This window comes from Phascolarctos cinereus, unplaced genomic scaffold, assembly GCF_003287225.1.
Source record: "Phascolarctos cinereus isolate Bilbo 61053 unplaced genomic scaffold, phaCin_HiC Scaffold_5;HRSCAF=322, whole genome shotgun sequence".
Classification (NCBI taxonomy): Eukaryota; Metazoa; Chordata; class Mammalia; order Diprotodontia; family Phascolarctidae; genus Phascolarctos; species Phascolarctos cinereus.
Window position 1 is genome coordinate 235,688,709 of NW_027555958.1, and position 18,926 is coordinate 235,707,634.

Below are 18,926 nucleotides of genomic sequence, written 5' to 3' on the forward strand. Positions count from 1 at the left end.
GCTTCTTAATTTTTGTGTGTGTCATGGACTCCTGTGGCAGTCTGATGAAGCCTATATGGGCCCCTTCTCATAACAATGCTTTTAAATGCATAAAATAAAATATATAGGATTACAAAGGAAACCAATTATACTGAAATAGAATTATCAATATATTTTGAAAAGAAGTTCATAGACCCCCAAAGTTAAGAACCCAATTCTAAATGAATGGCCAATTTGATGGGGAAGAATCATAAAATCAAAGGTCTTTATTTAAAGTTGGGAGGGGATGTTAGAGGTCACCTACTCGAACCCACTCATTTTATAGGTAGTGACGGAGCTGAGAAGAGAACCCCAGTCTTCTAATTCCAAACCCAATGTTCCTTCAGTGTTCCCTGTCCCCAGAGATTTCTGAGTTTGTTTGGTAAGATATAATACATGTCTGGGGAGGGAGTGGAGGGAGCAGGGGAGGGGAGGGCAACTAAGTGGTTTAATGGATAGAGGCTGCACTTGAAGTCAGGGAACTCATCTTCCTGACTTCAATTCTGGCCTTAGACACTTACTAGCTGTGTGACCTTGGGCAAGTCACTTAACCCTAATTACCTCACTTTCCTCATCTGTAAAATGAGCTGGAGAAAGAAATGGAAAAGCACTCCAGTATCTTTGCCAAGAAAGCCTCAAATAGGGTCATGAAGAGTCGGACACTACTGAAAAATGACTGAACAATAAGAAGTCTATGTTGGAAGGATGAACATACACCTGGAAAAGGCTTGTAAGACTCAGGAGACAATATAACAATTATAGATTAATAATGCACAAATATGATAAAATTGCTGAAGTCATCTGAAAGGGCATCACCAAGAGTCAATCAAGATTGAAGGATTACAAGATCATAGATGGACCTTAGAAATTATCAATCCTCATCATGAGGAAATTGAGTGAGATGCCCAAAGTCACATTGTTACTGGGTGCCAAAATCAGGATCAGAACCCAAGTTAAATACAGGGCACTTTCCAAAGAACCAGGCTTCATGTTACTTGTCTGGAAAGGGTAAGTTTTGAGTTAGGTTTTAAAGGAGGGAAAAGTCATAGAATGATGGGGAGTGGAGGAAAGGTTATTCCAGGTTAAGGGAATGATGGGAGCAAAAGCATAGATATTTCAAAAGCAAAGTGAATGTGGAAAATGTTGTTTGTTTCAGATTTGCTCTTCTATGTGGAGAACAGGAGACATGCCAAAGAGTAACAAGAAATAAGAACAATTCCCATTCAAGAAATAGCTTCTCTACAAAGTACAAGGTACTTTCCCCTCAATGCCATGACTTCCACCTTCTCCATCCCTTTCACCATACCCGACAATTCCTCTATCCTGGCTGATTTGCTACTTATCCTTCCACTCAACTCTCACCCTAGGGACTTGAGAATTTTAATAATTCCTTCAATTCCAACCGACAGAGGAAAAGAAAGAAAACAATTTTTTAAAAAAAACTCACCTCCCAAGCCGACTCTCTGTGCAAAGTTCACACCACTTCCCTCTGCCCAAGGAATGGTCATCTCATAGAGTGCATTCCAAGTTTTTATAGAATCATCTACTAGAGGGCATAGAGCCACCGTCTTTGCTTACCACTGTGTAAATATTTATGACACTCTCCTTTCTAATTCGTGTCTCTTCCTTCTTTCATAGCATGGCTCAAAATTTACCTCGAAAACATTAAGCCTTCCTAGATTAATTCTATATTGCTTCTGATAGGCAGCTGAAAGGCAACTCCTCTGTTCCAAGTTTTCAGCATTTTTCTCTATATTTTGGCATCTGATTACTGACCCTTGGCATTTGATGGCTGATAAGATGAAATTCTGATAGCTGACACAAAGAGTCACATTTCCAGAGAGGAGAGCAAAGGGTTAGTTGTCTAAAGAGACTGGAGTAGAAGCACAAGTGTGATGAGACCACAATCAACCAGGGCTACTCCTTCTCCCAATGTCATAGGTTAGGCTAGTTTTCCCCAGAAAAAAAACTACAAAGCTTTCCCTGGGACTTGGCTGGCACAGGGCTTAAGGCATAACCTGTACTACCTTTGAAACAGCTTTCTAGTACCTTCAGCCATATTAATACGGCTTGCTGGTCACCTAAGGGCATAAAAAGGTCCACCTACATGGAGCAGGAGCTCTTCGGATTTAGCACCATATCCTACCCTGATGGCCATGTGGAGGCAGGGTGAGAAGAGGGACAGATTCTACCTAAGCTAAGTGCTTCAGTATACTTGCTGAATATCCTTTCCATGCTATCACTAAAGTAAACCTCCTCTTGTTCACTGTTGAACCTAAACTAACAGAGTAATATTCTGAGTCAGACCTACCCTTACCAATAGGAAATATGGATTTTTAAAAGAGATATAAAGAAGGTAGAAGCAAGATCTGATAATGGAAGATGAATAAGAAAGCATGGCATGGTTCAAAAAAGAGGGGAGAGGGAAGGGAATAAGCATTTGTGTAGCAACTACAATTTGCCAGGCACTATGCTCAGTACTTTTACAAATAGCATCTCATTTTATTAATATAAGAATATATTACATATAAATATAATATATAAATGACATTATTTATATATTAATTATTAATCAGACATAATTAACAATTAATTACTTAAAATACAATTCTATGTTACTTACAATTGATACTAAACACACATGTGCACACATATGCATATGTGTATACTGTATATATGTATATTTATGTGTGCATATGTACACATATGTATGTATATATATACACTTGTGTGTGTGAATATATACACATATATATCAGGAGAATCATACAAATAATATTAGATGTACTAAAGCTCCGAATGACTTGATGCGGAGGAGAAAGGACAACAAAAATGGATAGTTATATCAAGGACAAAGAGGGGCAAAGAAAGGATTGGACAGCTCTTCAGAGTAGATAGGACTAGGATGATAGAGAAAAGCCAAAGCTGGTTAATCTACTTATCTTCTCTGGCAAGGAAAATCATCTTTAGCCAGGAAGGGACAAAACTGAAATGGGAGGGAGCTGAAATCCAAGATAAGTAGAGAGATAGTATAACCACAGCTAGATATCCTGAATGAGTTGAGGTCACCAGGCCCAGATGAGGCACATACCAAGTTGCTGAATGGACTGACAGCCATTGTTTTTTTGAAGGTCTTTGCTAGTTCATAGAGATTTTCATCAAAAAAAGAAGAATAGATGGCATCTTTAAACTTTGGACCAGTGAACTTTATTTAGATTCCCAACAAAATTTTAGAATACATTGTTAAAGGAATGGCCAATGCTCATCTGGAGAAGGAAGCAGTGATCATGAAGAGTTAATATGACTTCATCAAGAACAAGCATGCCATGGAAAGGTGCCATATATATATATCAAAATATTCATAGCAGCATTCAACACATACTACTTTTTACAGTAGCAAAGAAAATTGAAAATAAAATGGATCCCCATTGATTGGGAAACAGCTGAACAAAGTGATATATGAATGTAAGAGAATGTTATTGTGCCATAAAAGTGACAAATGCAAAGACTTATATGAACTTAAATAGAACAAAGAAAACAGAACCAGGAGAACAATATTCTTTGCAATAATCTAAATGAAAGCAACAGTAAAAGATGCCAGAAATAAGATTAAATGAAATGATGAATCTTTGTTCTAAGGGACCAATGAAAAAATATACATATTTTTCTCAGTAGAGAATTAGGGGCCTATGGATATAGGACATTGTAGAAACTCATATAGAATCAGTTTGGTCAGTTTTTATTAATTAATTTCATTAAGTATTGAAAGTATTCATTTTATCTCCATTATTAATGTTATCTATTACAAGGGAGGGTTCTATAGGGACAGATATTACTGAAAAGTGGCATAAATCACACCCCAAAAATCAATTAACCATTTCTTTATAAAAAGGACAGGTCATACCAGACTAACTTCATTTCCTTTTTTGACAGAGTTGCTAGGCTGGTAAATCAGGGAAATGCTGTAAATATACCTTGCCTCAACTTCATCTAAGCATTTAGTAAAGTCCAGTCTTACAGACAAGATAGAAAAATGTGGGCTAGACAATAGAACAGTTAAATGAATTGAGAATTTGGTTGAATGACCAGACCCAGAGCAAAGTCAATAATCATGCAATGTCAACTTGGAAAAAGGTCTCTAGAGGAGCGCCTCAGGGAATTCGTCTTTGGCCCTATGCTCTTGAACATTTTTATCAATAACTCTGATAAAGTTATAGATAGCATGCTTACCAAACTTTCAAGTTATTAAAATCTAAGGTTAGCCAACACATTGAATGACTGGGTTTAGATCCAAAAATGTCTCTACATAGTAGAACATTAGGCTGAACCAAATACAATTAAAATTAATATGGATACTTGGGTTCAAAAGGTCAGAGTCACAACTACAGTATATGAGAGGTCTAGTTAGACAGCAATTGGCTTGAATCCTATCTGGGTGTTTTCGTAGACTGCAAATTCAATGAGTCAGCAGTGTGACAGGAAGCCCAGAAAGTTCATGTAATATTGGGCTGCATTCAGGAGGATTAGCACCTCTGGTGTGAGGGCTTGCTGAGCCCTTTTCAGGGCTGCCCATTCACCTTTGGTGCCCACATTTTACCCAGCTCTCACCAAGAAGCTGAAACATGTACAGCGGCCATGCCCTGGTAAGCCGTCTCTGCAGTCAAGCTAAACCAGGTTAAGGGTAACCTACAGGCCCCAATCCTGGCAGTGAGTTAGAAGGATGTCTACCCCAAGCATGTGGGTAGATGAGACAATTTGTTTCAATGGCCATCAAGGTGGAGCAGGTGCTGTGGAGTACTTAGAGCTTGGTCAGACATTGAAGATGCCAAGGTCATCTGCTGCATCCTGGGCGATCAACACTTGTCCTGACTTTCATCCTGCCACTGGACATCAATGCATCAGGAAGGGAGAATGAGGCTGACAACTTTGTGCAACTCTACTTCACTTAAATCTAATTTCACTCACAAGTCAAGACATCACCCGTAATATCACTGGTCCTCTTCAAAAACAAAGGACAAATGTTAGTGTCCAATACTAGGGAGGCAATTTTTTTCCTAAAGTGAAAGTCCAACCATGTCTCTTCTCTACTCAATAAACTCGAATGGCTCCCTATTGCCTCTAGGAAATAATATAAACTCTCTGACACTTAAAGGCATTCACAATGTGGCCCCAACCTACTTTTCCAGACTAACTATATATTACTCCCCTTCCCACTCTACAATTCAGCCAAACTGGCCATCTTACTATTCCTCACAGATGACACTCCATTTGCCACCTGTATGCCTTTGCACTGGGCTATCTCCCTTGCCCTGAATGTAATCCTTTCTTACCTCTGCCTCTAGGAAACCCTTTTTTTTCATCAAACCTCAGATTAAGCACCACTTGATTTTTTATTTGAAACCTTAGCTCCTACCTCCAAGCGTCCTCCCTCCAAACACTGTACATGCTGTCTTCCCTGATGGAATGTAAGCTCTATGAGGACAGGGACCAATTTATTTTTGTCTTTTGTCTTTTTTCAGGAAACTGTCTGGCACACAGAAGTCAGTTAGTAGATGTTTGTTGATTGAGTAATTGATCATTCTCCTGTACTCTGCCCTGGTCATACCATATCTACACTACTGAGTTCGGTTCTGGGTACCACATTTTAAGAAGGCTTTTAATAAACTAGAGAGAAGCCAGAAGAGGGGAACCAGGCTAGGGAAGGACCGTGAGTATGTATCCTATAAGAACGGGTTGAAGGAACTGGAGATGTTTAGCCTGTACAAAAAAAAACATTTAGAAGCGATTTTATAGTAGTCTTCAAATATTTTCAAAGACTCTCATGTGTGAGACTTGTTCTGCCTGGCCCCAGAAGGCAGATAATGGGTAAAAGTTACAGAGACACAATTTAAGTTTGATGTCAGAAAAAAGTTCGGCCCCAAAGGGGAATGGACTACCATGCAAGGTAGTGCACTTCACTAGAGGTCTTCAAGCAGATGCAGGCTGTGTCACACAGTATAGTTTAGATATGGTTAAACTAGACAGCTCTTAACATCACTAAGGTTCAGTGACTTATATAGTGCTTTACGGGGTTTTTCTTTTTAAAGAAAATGCTTGCATTACTCATTGGCTGCAACCTCATGAGGGAGGTAATAGAAATATATAATAGGTGGTAGATATAGTACTGAACTGGGACTCAGGGAGACTTGAGTTCATAACCAGCCTCAGACACTTATTAGTTGAGTCAGCCTGGGCAAGTTAGCCTCTTTTGCCTCAGTGTCCTCATCTGTAAAATGGGAATGATACTAGCACCTACCTTCTAAGATTGTTGTGAGGATCAAGTGAGATAATAATTGGAAAGCACTTAGCACAGTGCCTGGCACATAATAAGCGCTAATGTAAATGTTAGCTGTCATTATGTACGGTGCAGCCTGGGGTAAACATATGAATCTTGGCCCCATGGTTGTTCGCCAATACACGAAGAGAGAAAAGATGGTTAGGTACAAGACAGTCAATCACCTTTCTCCTTCCACCCGTTTGTCTTTGGAGAGACTTTGATAACCAGTCTCTCCTTGGAGACATCCCAAGCATTTGTGAAGCATTTACTACATGCCACCCACTGTGTTAGGGGATACAAAAAAGAGTTTCTTTACTAAAAGGACTGAGGTATTGATTCATTCATTCATTTGATCTCAAGTGAGAGAGAGATAGGTGATGGGGAGGTGGACAGAGAAAGGTGAGCATGACTATAGCTGTCAGGAAGCCCAGCAGGTCTTACATTCACGAATGCAGCGAGGCTGAACAGGCTTGTGGGTGATAGAATTGCCATTTGTTCAGGTCCCAATCTGAAGCAACCAAGAACCAAACTCCTGGGGTTTTGCTCTCACTGCAATTTGAGATGATTGGCATAAGGACTGAATAAGGGTTGTGGTATGGGATGTGCCAAGGGATGTGTGTGGGTGCTATGATATCATTGTACTGCTATTTTCTTGATCCACTTTAATTAAACACTGTCTAAAGTAATTATCTTGGTAAAGGTGACTCAATAAGAGGCTCAAAAAGATAGAAATAGATAGACAGACATTCTAAGGGGTAATTATATGCCAAGCACTATCTATGTTGAGCACTAGGGATACAAATAAAAGCAAGACAGTCCCTGGCCTCAAGGGGCTTACATTTTAATGAAGGAAAACAACACATAAAGGAAAAATGGAAGGGGGAGGGGAAGGAAAGGCAAATAAAGTTGGTGGCATGGTACGGAAATGACTCAGAAATGGTTTGGAGGCCTGGATCCTGGTGAGATAAGGTGAAAGATCATTTATCAGAACCTACTGGGGACTTATCAGGATTGGTGGGGGGAGGGGGAGTTGGCCAAACAGACATGGATGGGAGAAGAATGTACTGTTTTACATCTGTTTGTCTTGGAGTGGGGAAGGTACTAAGGTGGCAGGCTATGATGACTTTCAATGAAGTTCAGCAAGGGAAAATAAAGTCAACACAGGAAAAGGTTCCTCAAGGCAAAATTTAAAGAAGCCATAAATGACTGCCCTCATGGAGTTTACAGTCTAGTAATTCCTCAAGGAAATGTCTCTACCTCTTTGCTCTGCCTTTAGTACCTAAGCACAGGGCTCCACTCTCTCTCTCCCTGGACTTTAGAGATAGGACATTGCCAACACACAAAGATATATATATATATCCACATTAAAAATGACTGATCACATATATGGTTACCTACTTGACCACAGTCTGTGGTTTCCAAACCACAGATTCGTGATGTTTTCAAAATCTCTTTGAGGCTCTATGTAATCCCATGGCCTCATCCTCAGGCTCCTGGACACTGATTAAATGGCCCTCTCTCACCCTCCTCAAACACTGTAACAGGCTCAGTTCTTAATCTGTGTGTCTTCTTATTCATTTCCTTATCTTTGTCCTTTTCCCTCTGGCTCCCAGAAAATCAGGATTTCTGAGGAAACAAAGCATAAGTGTAGCACAGGTCTGTCCCACCCCATCCAGGCCTCATACCGGCACTCCATGGACAGGCCCTCCACTTCCCATTCCCTTTATACCAAGGTGGGGACAACCTGAAAGGACTATGTGACTGGTGGGAGGGGGAAGGCAGGAGGTAATTGGCTTCCCCAGAGGGAAGAAGCAACAAAGGAATGAGCCCTGAGACAGAACTCAATGCAGAGATGTGTAGGGAGGCAGTTTGGTAATGGTGGACTTGAAGAGTACTGGACTTGAAGTCAGAAGGCCTTGGGCTCAAATCGCACCTCAGATACTTTATTCCCCATACTGCCCCAGGCAAATCACAATCCCTCTGGTCTTCAGTTTCTTCACCAATAAAATGAGAGAATTAGACTTGATGGCTTTCTCAATCCTCAATCCCGTGAAACTTTAGGGAGGCTGTTCTAATCTAAATACAAGAAAACCAAAAATAACAGGATGCACAAACCTCAGGGGAGCATGAGAAACCTTGACCCACCCCAAGCCGGTGTTTCCCTAGCCTGACTGTCATTTACTCCCAGATCTCAGAGCATTCACTGTTAGGAAGGTTACATGTCAAACCTTCACCTCTTTGGGTCATTCCCTCTGCTGGGATGGAAAACAAATAGTCCCCTTCTTCTCTATACTAACATTCCACACCCAGATGAAGAGTTACCAACGTCTTGTGAACAAAACGCAGCTTAGATGGTACTGCGGATAGAATGTTGGACTTGGAGTCATGAAAACCTGAGTTCAAATCTTGCCTCAGACACTTACTTACCTATGTGACCCTGGGCAAGTCATTTAACTTTGTCACCATTTCCTCATCTGTAAAATGGAAATAGAGACAACACAGCACTGATCAAATGAGATAACATGAACTTTTCAAACTTCAAGCATGATATAAATGCTGGGTATTATTTTTATGAATTTGAGGGGAAACTTGGGAAGAAGATAGTATTTGTAGAGGGGGAGGGTAAGGCTATATACTGTAGTTATAATGTCATAATCATGTGTATGGTTGTGGGCAGAGTATTAGGTTCAACCCGGTATTTGATGGCCATTCCCACGTTGACGGTAGCATATCGTGTATTTTAGGAGGTGGGGGTTACCAACGGACTAACTGGAAGTTGGGTGAAGCTCCAGCCAAGTGCAACATATTCTGAGGTAGGTAAGAATGGTAAGGTCAGTCTAAAAGGAAACTAGAACCCATGAGACACGCTCTGGAAAAATATGGCTGATGTCACTATGAGGCCGAGCCACCAAAAAGGGTCACGGTAAGTAAATAGCTGATCTATGAAATCACAAAATCATGGAATCTCAGAGTTGGCGGGGCCATCCAGTCCAGTCTATCCCTGACTCAGGAGGTCATCTACCAAATGGCCTGTAAGTATTCACCCCACCTTCCCCTGAGGTCTTCTACTGAGGCAGCCTCAGATCCCTCTAGTCCTACAATGCTTTTTCTTACATCCAACCCAAATCCGTCTCTCTGAATCTTCCACTCATTACTCCTAGTCTTCCAGTGAAGCTCAGGTCAACACCCAGGGTCTGTACTGGGCAGGCATTTTTGATAACGTGTTGAGTGTGCTTGTCCCCTCTTACATAAATATATTCCCCTTAAGTTTTCTTTTGTAAATAAATTCTTTCTACATTCACCATGTCTTGGCTGTGAAGGGGAAGGAGGGAGCCTGGGAAGGGGGCTGAAACCAGAGACATCCAAAAGATAACAGTAGAAGCTAGGGTGAGAGATTCTAGAGGGCAGCATTTCAGACTTGAGATTGTTCTGGGCTTTAAGCCAGGAGAGTAGAAGCAACTGGGGACAGATTCTCCCTTGGGACAGGCCTACAGGGAAGCTGTGGTTTGGGTAAATGCCCTCACATACCTCCATTTCTTTTCTGCAAATAGCTCAATAGCCATCTCTATAAGCTTTTCTTCAACACTGGGCTTGATTCTCTTATTTGAAACCTTCCCAAGCCCTTAAAAAACACAGCACAATCACTAAAAATCTTCAGTAAGTTGAAAACAGTTATAAAGTTATCCGCATCAGTTTTCTCTTCTTTAAACAGAATAATTCCAGTTCTTTTAGTCTCTAGGCTTGAGTCTTTAGGACTTTCCGCATATCCGTGTTTTTCATCTGGCCACATTGTCCATATTTCTCATGCTACAAGATACAGAATTGGTTACAGAGTTCAAGGATGAGCTTTCTCTCCTGTTCCTTTCCACCTCTTCCTTCCTCCGGGTTTCCTCAATATTGACTGTGATCCAGAAAACGAAATGGAGCTTCTGTGACCAAGTTCCCTTATAGAAGATACTGTTTCTCTCCCCAAGCACTCCCTGTAGGTCCTCAAGTGTGGCTCTTTGACTGAATCCAACAAAAGGCCACACTTGAGGACCTAGTGGGCCACATGTGGCCTTGAGGCTGCAGCTCCCCCACTCCTGGTCCTAGAATATCTTGATAATGGCATCCAACACAAATTCTAGTAAATTCAAAAGGAAGGGGAGTGAGGTTAGGGTTAGAAAGGTCATAAACTCATTGATTGGAAGCTGGTTACAGGCCATTGAATAGAACCAACTCATTTTACAGATTAGGAAATTGAGATTCAGGGAAGTTATTGACTTGCCCAAGGTCACACAGCTAAGCTAATTTTAGGATTATAGATTTTGAGCTGAAAAGGTCCTTAAAGGCCTAACCTCCTCATTTTACAGAAACTGGGGGCCAGAGCCAGCTTGCTTAAGGTGGCATAGGTAATTAATAACAGAGCTCAAGTGACTTGCTCAGGGTCCCACAGGTAATAAGTAGTGGAACCAGAATTTGAATTCAGGTCCTTTGACTCTTTTCATTTTACCACATTACTGTCTCCTCTAAAGAAAGGTAATAGCAACTACCCTATAACTTCCTGGGATACCCACCTGTCAGTCAATCCATCAGCCAGGCTTGGTCAGCCCTGGGGATATAGAGATTCTCCCCAATTCCTTAGAATCTTCCCTTGACCCCCAAAGCCCTAGGAGTATCCAGGAAAGGGACTAAACTTTGGGATGTGTAAGAAAATACTTCCACCTGACCTTAGGAAGCACCACAGCAGCAGCCAAGTAGAAATTTAAATAGGACGTTTCTGGGAACATCAGCAGTGCCTTCCGGACAGTAGGGAACTTACTTCTCCCTTGCCTTCATAGAATCACAGAATGTCAGAGCTAGAAGGAAACTAAGAGGTTCATCTAGTCCAACCCTTTCATCTTATGCAGAAAGAAATTGAAGCCCAGAGAGAAATGAATTGCCCAAGGTCACACAGTGATACAGCGAGTCCTTTGGGAACCAGCCTATTCAGTTTTGAACTAAGTGGATGTGGGTGAATCCAAGGACCAATGAAACAGAATGGAAGCAGGCAGAAGAGTCTTCAGCCAAATAGTAGGGAAGAAAGGGGGCTGGTCCAGGTCAGAACAAGTGACCCAGGCTACTTAAAACTTAGTTGATTAGTGAATGATAGTTCATTCACCTAAGTGAAAGATGAAATAGGAGAGAACCTGTAGGGTTTGTCTTTTATCCAGTGGAACAGCAGTAGCAGCTTGTACTCCCCACTAAACGGCCTGGTCACTTGGTGAGATGCTCTGATTATGGAAGGACATCAGGCCTACTCACCCCTCCTTTTCTTTTTCTTTTTTGTCCAGTAAAGGCACTGTATTATTTCCAGTTCCTGCTCATCCCCACCCTCCAACATACCTTTGAATTGGAACCAGAACTACAGCCCTTATCCTTCAACCAGGTAGACTGAGTTAGGAAAGCCTAGAATAGTTCCCTTCATACACAGCTGAGAGCCAGATATCCCATCTCCTAGGCTTGGACTCTCAACATCTGATGAGGTAATGCAGTACAACACCCCCTCTTCCTCCAGCCCTCTTGTTCCATTAGCCCAGCTGGTCTCGGCAGGAGGGAAAATTGCCTGGGAAAGGCCTAAGAGCAAGTCCAGACCTCTGTCCCACTCCCTTAAGGCCCGAATGTAGCGTGGGACAATAGGTTCCCGCTGCACAACTGTGGCTCCTACCCTCCCAGATGCTTAAGGACTCCTGAGGGCCCCTCCTTTACAGATGGAGGGAAGGAGATTTCAGCTGTTCATCTCAGGATCTCTAATTCAAGGACTGGTGCCTTGGAATATCCACATCCCCCCAGACACCCTTTACATTCACTCTATACCTGGACATTTGCCAGAGGTTTTACAGCTAAGTGCAATTTGGGCTGGGAAAGTAGAGAGTTCACTATTTCAGACCAAATGTAAACCAGACTTATCATGTCCTTCCCTTTACCCCATGTGCCTCAGCCGACAGAAAACTTCCCAAGCTCTACTCCATTAGACACTTTTCCCATTATAGCAACCATAATTCTATCATATTTCTTGATTGGAAACATTTCTCTTTCCCATTCCATGCAGAGTGAAAGGATCTCGATCTAAGATGGACATGCTGACCTGTGTGACTATGAAAAAGTTCAAGGACATAGGCTGCTGTAAGAACGACCATTATCATAAGTATCCAAAGTTCTGTCCCCAGCCCTCTGCTTCTTTTCTCCATTGGGGATCTAATTAACTCCCATGGGCTAAAATACCGTCTCTATGCAGATAAACTCCCAGATCTATTTATCCAGCCCTATTCTTTCTCCAGGCTCCAGTCCTACTTGAATGGATGTACCATAGGCATCTCAAAATCAAATGTGCAAAAGGGAGCCCATTGTCTTTTCCATTCAACCTGAATCTCCTCTGAACTTTGCTATTTCTCTTGAGAGTACTTTCCAGGAATTCAGTTAACTTCTAAGTCACCCTTTACTCTTTCCCCTCCCTCACATCATCACCCTATAATAGACAATCCATTTTCAAGCATTATCAATTTTATCTCTGCAATATTTCTTGTATCTTTCCCTTCTTTTTTCCTTTTGCTATTTCCTCAAGATCACTACTCTAGTTCAAGCCCTAGTTCATCACTCTTTGTAATAGCTTCCTGATTGGTCTCCGTGATTCCAGTCTCTCCTCTCTCCTACCTATACTTCACACAGCCAGCAAAACAATATTAAGGCACAGGTCTCAGCACATAATTCTAACTCAGAAATCTTCATTGGCTCCCTATGGCCACCAGGATAGAACACAAACTCCTCTGCCTGGCATTTAAAGTCCTTTACAGTCTGACTCCAAACTACTATTCCTGACTCAGTGGATATTACTTCCCCTTTGTGCCCTCTCAATTTCAGCCAAATTGAGCTACTAGCTAATTCCAAGATTAGAATTTTGTCTTCCATCTCAGTACTTCTGCCCAGGTTGACACCATGCATGGAACATAGGTCCACTCTGCATTTACCTCTCAAAATCCCTATCTTCAAGGTTCACCTAATTCAAGATACCACCTTTCAGGAAAAGCCTCCCCAGCTCCACCTCAAATTACATTATATTCACTTATCTGTGTACCATAAGGGCTATTTTGTTTTTCTCTTTGTATCCTGAGCACCCAGCCCCATGCCTGGCATCGCAGAGTCTTAATAAGTGCTTGGTAGAAGAATTCTGTTGTTAAATACAGTCTCCCTCTCCCCCCAACTATAGCATATGAACATTGAGGGCAGAAACTTTAATTTTTGTCTTTGTATGCTCCACATCTAGCACAGTGCCTTAATGTTTGTTTAATTGAACAGGCACTTCATAAATGTTTGTTTTATTGAAATAGTGCATCCCACCCTCAACATTAAGTTGTATGGCCCTGGGGAAGTCATTTACCTCTCTAGGTCTCAGTTTCCTCATCTATAAAATGAAGGGCTCGAGGGACAGTGCAGAGAGTGCTGGACTTAGAGTCAAGAAAATCTGAGTTCAAATCCCACCTCAGACACTTGATAGCTATGTGACCCTGGGAAAGTCACTTAGTTCTTAGCCTCTGTTTCTTCTTCAGTAAAATGAAGGGGGGTTTTACTAGATGGCCTCTAAGGTCCCTTCGAGCTCTTAAGTCTATGACTTTATATGTGTATAAAAGAAATTCAGTATTTATCAGATCACAGCAAAAGCTGGTTGGACACTGGAAAATGTCATCTTTTTCCTCTAGGAACTATCTCAAAACCAATCCAGATAATAACTTGTTCAACACCCATTCCAACTCCATAATCTGAAGTGAACAGCTAGGACTCCTTTCATCATTTGATCATCCCCCAGATCTGTGACATCTATTATTTGTCTTACTTACCTTTGGTAGTTCATAAGAGAATTCCTATTCCCAACTTGTCCCCTACCCCAAGGATCATTTCCTAATTCCATGCTGTAATGGAAAAAGTATTACAAAGCAATTACATCCCCAGTGGATAAGTGGTCAAAGGCTATGAAATATAATTCTCAAAAGAAGAATTGCAAAATACGAGCCATATAAAAGAATGCTCCAAACCACTGAAAACAAGAGAAACTGAACAATCAAAACAACTCTGAGGTTTTGCCTCACATTCAACAAATAGACAAAGAACACACAATATGGAAATGGTCAAATGTTTGGAGTCTGAAAAGACAGGTATGCTGATACACTAATAGAACATATAATATGCTAATACACTGTTGGTAGAGCTGTTGAGGGGTTCAACCATCCTGGAAAGTAATTTTGAGTTGTGCTTTAAAAACTGACTAAAATGTCCATAGTCTTTAGCCCAAGCACAGGTCTAATCATGTTACCCCTGGCCCCCTACTACTCCAGTGACTCCCTATCACCTCCAAGATGAAGTATAGAATCCTCTGTTTGGCATTCAAAGTCCTTTAGAACCAACTCCCTGCCCTTCCCCTGATGCTCTTTCATGTATACTTTGATCTGGACACCCTGGCCTCCTTGTAGTTCCTAGAAAAAGACATTCCATCACTAGACTCCAGGCATTTTCACTGTCGGTCTCCCATTCATGGAATGCTCTTCTACCTCATCTCTGCCTCCTGGCTTGGTTTTCTTCAAGTCCCAGATAAAATCTCACCTTCTTCAGTAAGCCTTTCCCAATCTCTCTTACCAATCCTTCGTTGATTATTGCCTTTTTAACCTGCTTATAGCTTGTTTGTACATTGTTGTTTGCATACCGTTTCCCCAGTCAGATTGTGAGCTCTTTGTGAGGGACTATCTTTTGCCTTTCTTCATAGCTCCAGCCCTTAGCACAGCGCTTGACACATAGTAGGTGATTTATAACTGTGAAACACATTAAGAGACAGAAAGTTCCCACACATATCAAAATATCAATAGTAGCACTTTTTTTTTTGTAACAGAGAAGTGGAAACAAAGTAGATGCTCACCAGTTGGGGAATGACTAAACAAATTGCGGTACGTGACTACAAGGAATATTATTACACTGTCAAAAGTGACAAATATGAAGAATTTAGTGATAAGCACAACCAGAAAAACAATATGCCCAATGAGTACAGCATTAAAAAGAACGAACAATAACACAACACAACACTACGACTGACCTTAGCCACGGAAGAAAGTTGCAAAAATGTATCTTTTCTCCCTTTATTGCAGAGGTGGGAAACTAGGTATGCAACAATGGATACTTTCAGACACACAGGGATGTATTGGGGTTTTGCTGAACTGATTTTTTTTTTCTGTTTCTTTTTAAACCTTTGTTACAAGACATGGCTTGTCAAGGCAGATGCCTGGAATCAGGAAGATCTGAGTTCAAACACTGCTTCAGAAACTTACTGTTTCTTACTGTTGCTTACTGTGTGACCGTGGGCAAAATACTTAATGTCTGACTGTTTCAGTTTCCTCAACTATAAAGGGGGAATGATAATAGCCTGTACCCCCCCCAGGATTGTGGGGAAGATGAAAAGAGATAATATTTATAAAGCGTTTAGCCCAGTGCCTGTATTGTTTAATCATTTCAGTTGTGTCTGACGCTCTGTGACCCATTTAGGGTTTTCTTGGCCAAGTTACTGCAGTGGTTTGCCATTTCCTTCTCCAGATCATTTTACAGATGAGGAAATTGAGGCAAACAGTTAAGTGACTTGCCCAGGTCACACAGTAAGTGCATGTGAAGTCAGATTTGAACTGATTCTAGGCCCAGTGTTATCCACTGCACCACCTAGCTGCCCCCTGTGCATATAGTAGTTATTTAATAAATTCTCCTCTCCTCCCTTCTCTTTTCCTCTCCTTTCCTTATAGAAGAGGAGAGAGAGAGATACATTTAGAAATAAATATGATGTCAAAGCGAAAAATAACTACCTCCAAACCCTCCAAATCTTGGTAGGAAGGGGGTAGTCACAGATATAAGGTTTATTCTAAGCAAGGTACTGGCTGCAAAGGCATTTTTCATCAGGTAATACTTATCTCTAATCCATTATCATCTAACTCTCACACCACCACAGATAGACCCTTACACACAGCACTATGAATCCAATACTACTTTAGAGAATGTCTAATGGATGAAACAATTTGATCTTCATGACTTATTCCTCAAACATTTGTTAAGCCCTTTTTGTGTGTATGGAATGCCTTAATAAGTACTGGGAGAGATACAAATTTTAGGTAAAACATGATCCCTGCCCTCATGTGGCTTAGAGCCCAGTAAGGAGGTAAAACAGAAATTCAGATAACACAATACACAGCATTACACAATGAGTACATTAGAGAGTTGTGAAACAAAGCATTATGTCAAACCCAAGGGGGAAGAAAGGTTGTTACCACTGAGAGGAACAGGGTGTCATAAAAGAGAGAGGATTTGAATTGGGATTTAAAGGGGAGATGGAAATTCAATAAATAAAGGAGGGAGGAGATTCCAAGCATAAGGACTCAGTGGATAATGTGCCAGCCCTAGCCTCAGGAGGACCTAAGTTCAAATCCAGCCTTAGACACTTAATAGCTCTGTGACCCTAGATAAATCACTTAACCCTGTTTGCCTTAGTTTCCTCATCTGTAACGTGAGCTGGAGAAGGAAATGGTAAACCACTGTAGCATTCTTGCCAAGAAAACCCCAAATGGGATCACAAAGAGTTGAACCTAACTGACCCCTCCAGAAAAAAACAAACAAACAAAAAAGGCAAAGTTCTGGAAGAACTGCGGTTCATCTTTCATTCTCAAAGAGGACCAATAACACCAGAAGGGCAATGTCTTGACTTGCAAGTGAATTGAATTTAAGTGAGGCAGAGCTGTGCAGAGTCACAACTTCACTCTCTCCTCCAGAGTTGTTAGAGTCCTGTGGCAAGACATAGGTCAAGACGATGGGGGATGGCCCCAATGCAGTGGGAGACCATGGCCTTTTTAAGCTAAGCTCTTTTCCCAGGTCTCAGTTTGTCTGATGCAACACCCATTCAGTAATTAAAAGCGAGGTAAGAATTGAGGCAAAGAATGGCCAAATTTGCCTTCATGAAAGAAATGGATCTAGGAGGGGAAGACCCTCAGAATTTCTGGCCAGAACAGAAACAATTACTATTTACACTCACTCTGAGCCATCAAAACCCAAACAATGAGTAAGAGAGGCTTGGGCTAGGACTCATTATTGGCCAATCAGTGAAAACCAGAGTGATTTGGATTTAAAGGTATAGTCAAGTAGCTCTGAAAGGAAGAAACTAGAAGACTGTACCTGGAATATCAAGTAGTACAATTTTACTGCAGAATAAAGATTAATATGGGATAAAATTGGTAAAGTAACCACAGACGATGCAGATATATGGCATCATCCTCTACTCCACATACATGCACAGACAAATCAAAACGCCTATACCAACAGGAACCTTAACTACCCAATCTACCTATGCAACACCTCTCAATTCTTATGCCCCCCCTTTTCAGATGCTGACACCGCTCTGGTACAGGTCATCTCCTCACCCCCAGACTATCGCATTAGAATTCTGGTCGGTTCATTACCTTTCTAGCAGGTATCCCTACCTTAAATCTCCCCCTACTTCCGTCCATCCTCCACTCAGCTGTCAAATTGATCTTTCTAAAGTACAGGTCTGACCATGTCACCTCCTTATTCAATAAACTCTTGGATGAAATATAAAGTCCTCTGTTTGATTTTTAAAGTCCTTCATAAGGTAACCTTATTTTACCTTTCAAGTCTTTTTTATACTTTACTCCCCTCCATACACTACAATTCAGTGACACTGGCTTTCTTGCTATTACTCAAACAAGACATTCCATCGCCTGACACCACACATTTTCACTGGCAGTCCCCCATATCGAGAATGCTCATCCTCTTCCTCTGAACCTCCAGGCTTCCTTTCAGTCCCAGCTAAAATCCCATCTGTTACAACAACCCCTTCCCAACCCCCTTAATGCTAATGCATTTGTTGATCATGTCCAATTTGTCCTATGTCTTCTTTGTACATAGATGTTTTTCATGTTATTTACCTCATTAGACCGGGTGCCCCTTGAGAGCAGGGGCTGTTTTTGCCTTTTTTTTTTTTTGAGGCAATCAAGATTAACTGAATTGTCCAGGGTCACACAACTACTAAGTGTCTGAGACTGCATTTGAACTCAGGTCCTCCTGACCCCAGGGCTGGTGCTTTATTCACTGCACCACCTAGCTGCCCCTTTTGCCTTTCTTCTGTCTCCAGCCCTTAGCACAGTACCTGGCATGAAACTTAATTAATGCTTGTAAGCTTGACCCTGCTCCCAATACGCATCTCCATACTGTCCCCATGGCAGACTCAGTGAGGCTGACATCAGCTCAAACTGAAGAAATGGAGTTCAAGGAGAAATTCATCAGGATGGTATAATAAGTTGCCTACTCAAAAACTCCTGAGATTGTAAGAAACAAAGAGCAAACCAGCCTGTTAACCAGGATATTTGAGAGTGCTGGTAGGGCCAGAGGCTGCTTACAGATATTTTCTAAAAACAGGGGCTTCTGAATATTCCAGCTACCCAACTTTCATCACCATCAATCAATCAATCAATATTTATTACGTGCTTACTATGTTCTAGGTTATGTGCTAAGTACTAAGGAAGATCAATGCAAAGAAAGG

General features: G+C 41.4%; 1 protein-coding gene across 4 annotated transcripts in view; it reads right to left on the reverse strand.

Annotated features, from left to right (window-relative positions):
- The window catches only part of DAAM2 (dishevelled associated activator of morphogenesis 2), a 169,276-nt gene that overhangs the window by 97,055 nt on the left and 53,295 nt on the right, over positions 1-18,926 (reverse strand). The window contains exons 1-2 of one of the 4 annotated variants that reach the window (XM_020999401.2): positions 8,268-8,402; positions 7,733-7,960 (exon numbers count right to left, since the gene is read on the reverse strand). The exons of the other annotated variants lie outside the window; for them this stretch is intronic. The gene's annotated coding sequence lies outside the window, so the exon portion shown is untranslated. Of the gene's footprint in view, positions 1-7,732; positions 7,961-8,267; positions 8,403-18,926 lie in introns of those variants that run through there. 4 annotated transcript variants of the gene reach the window in all.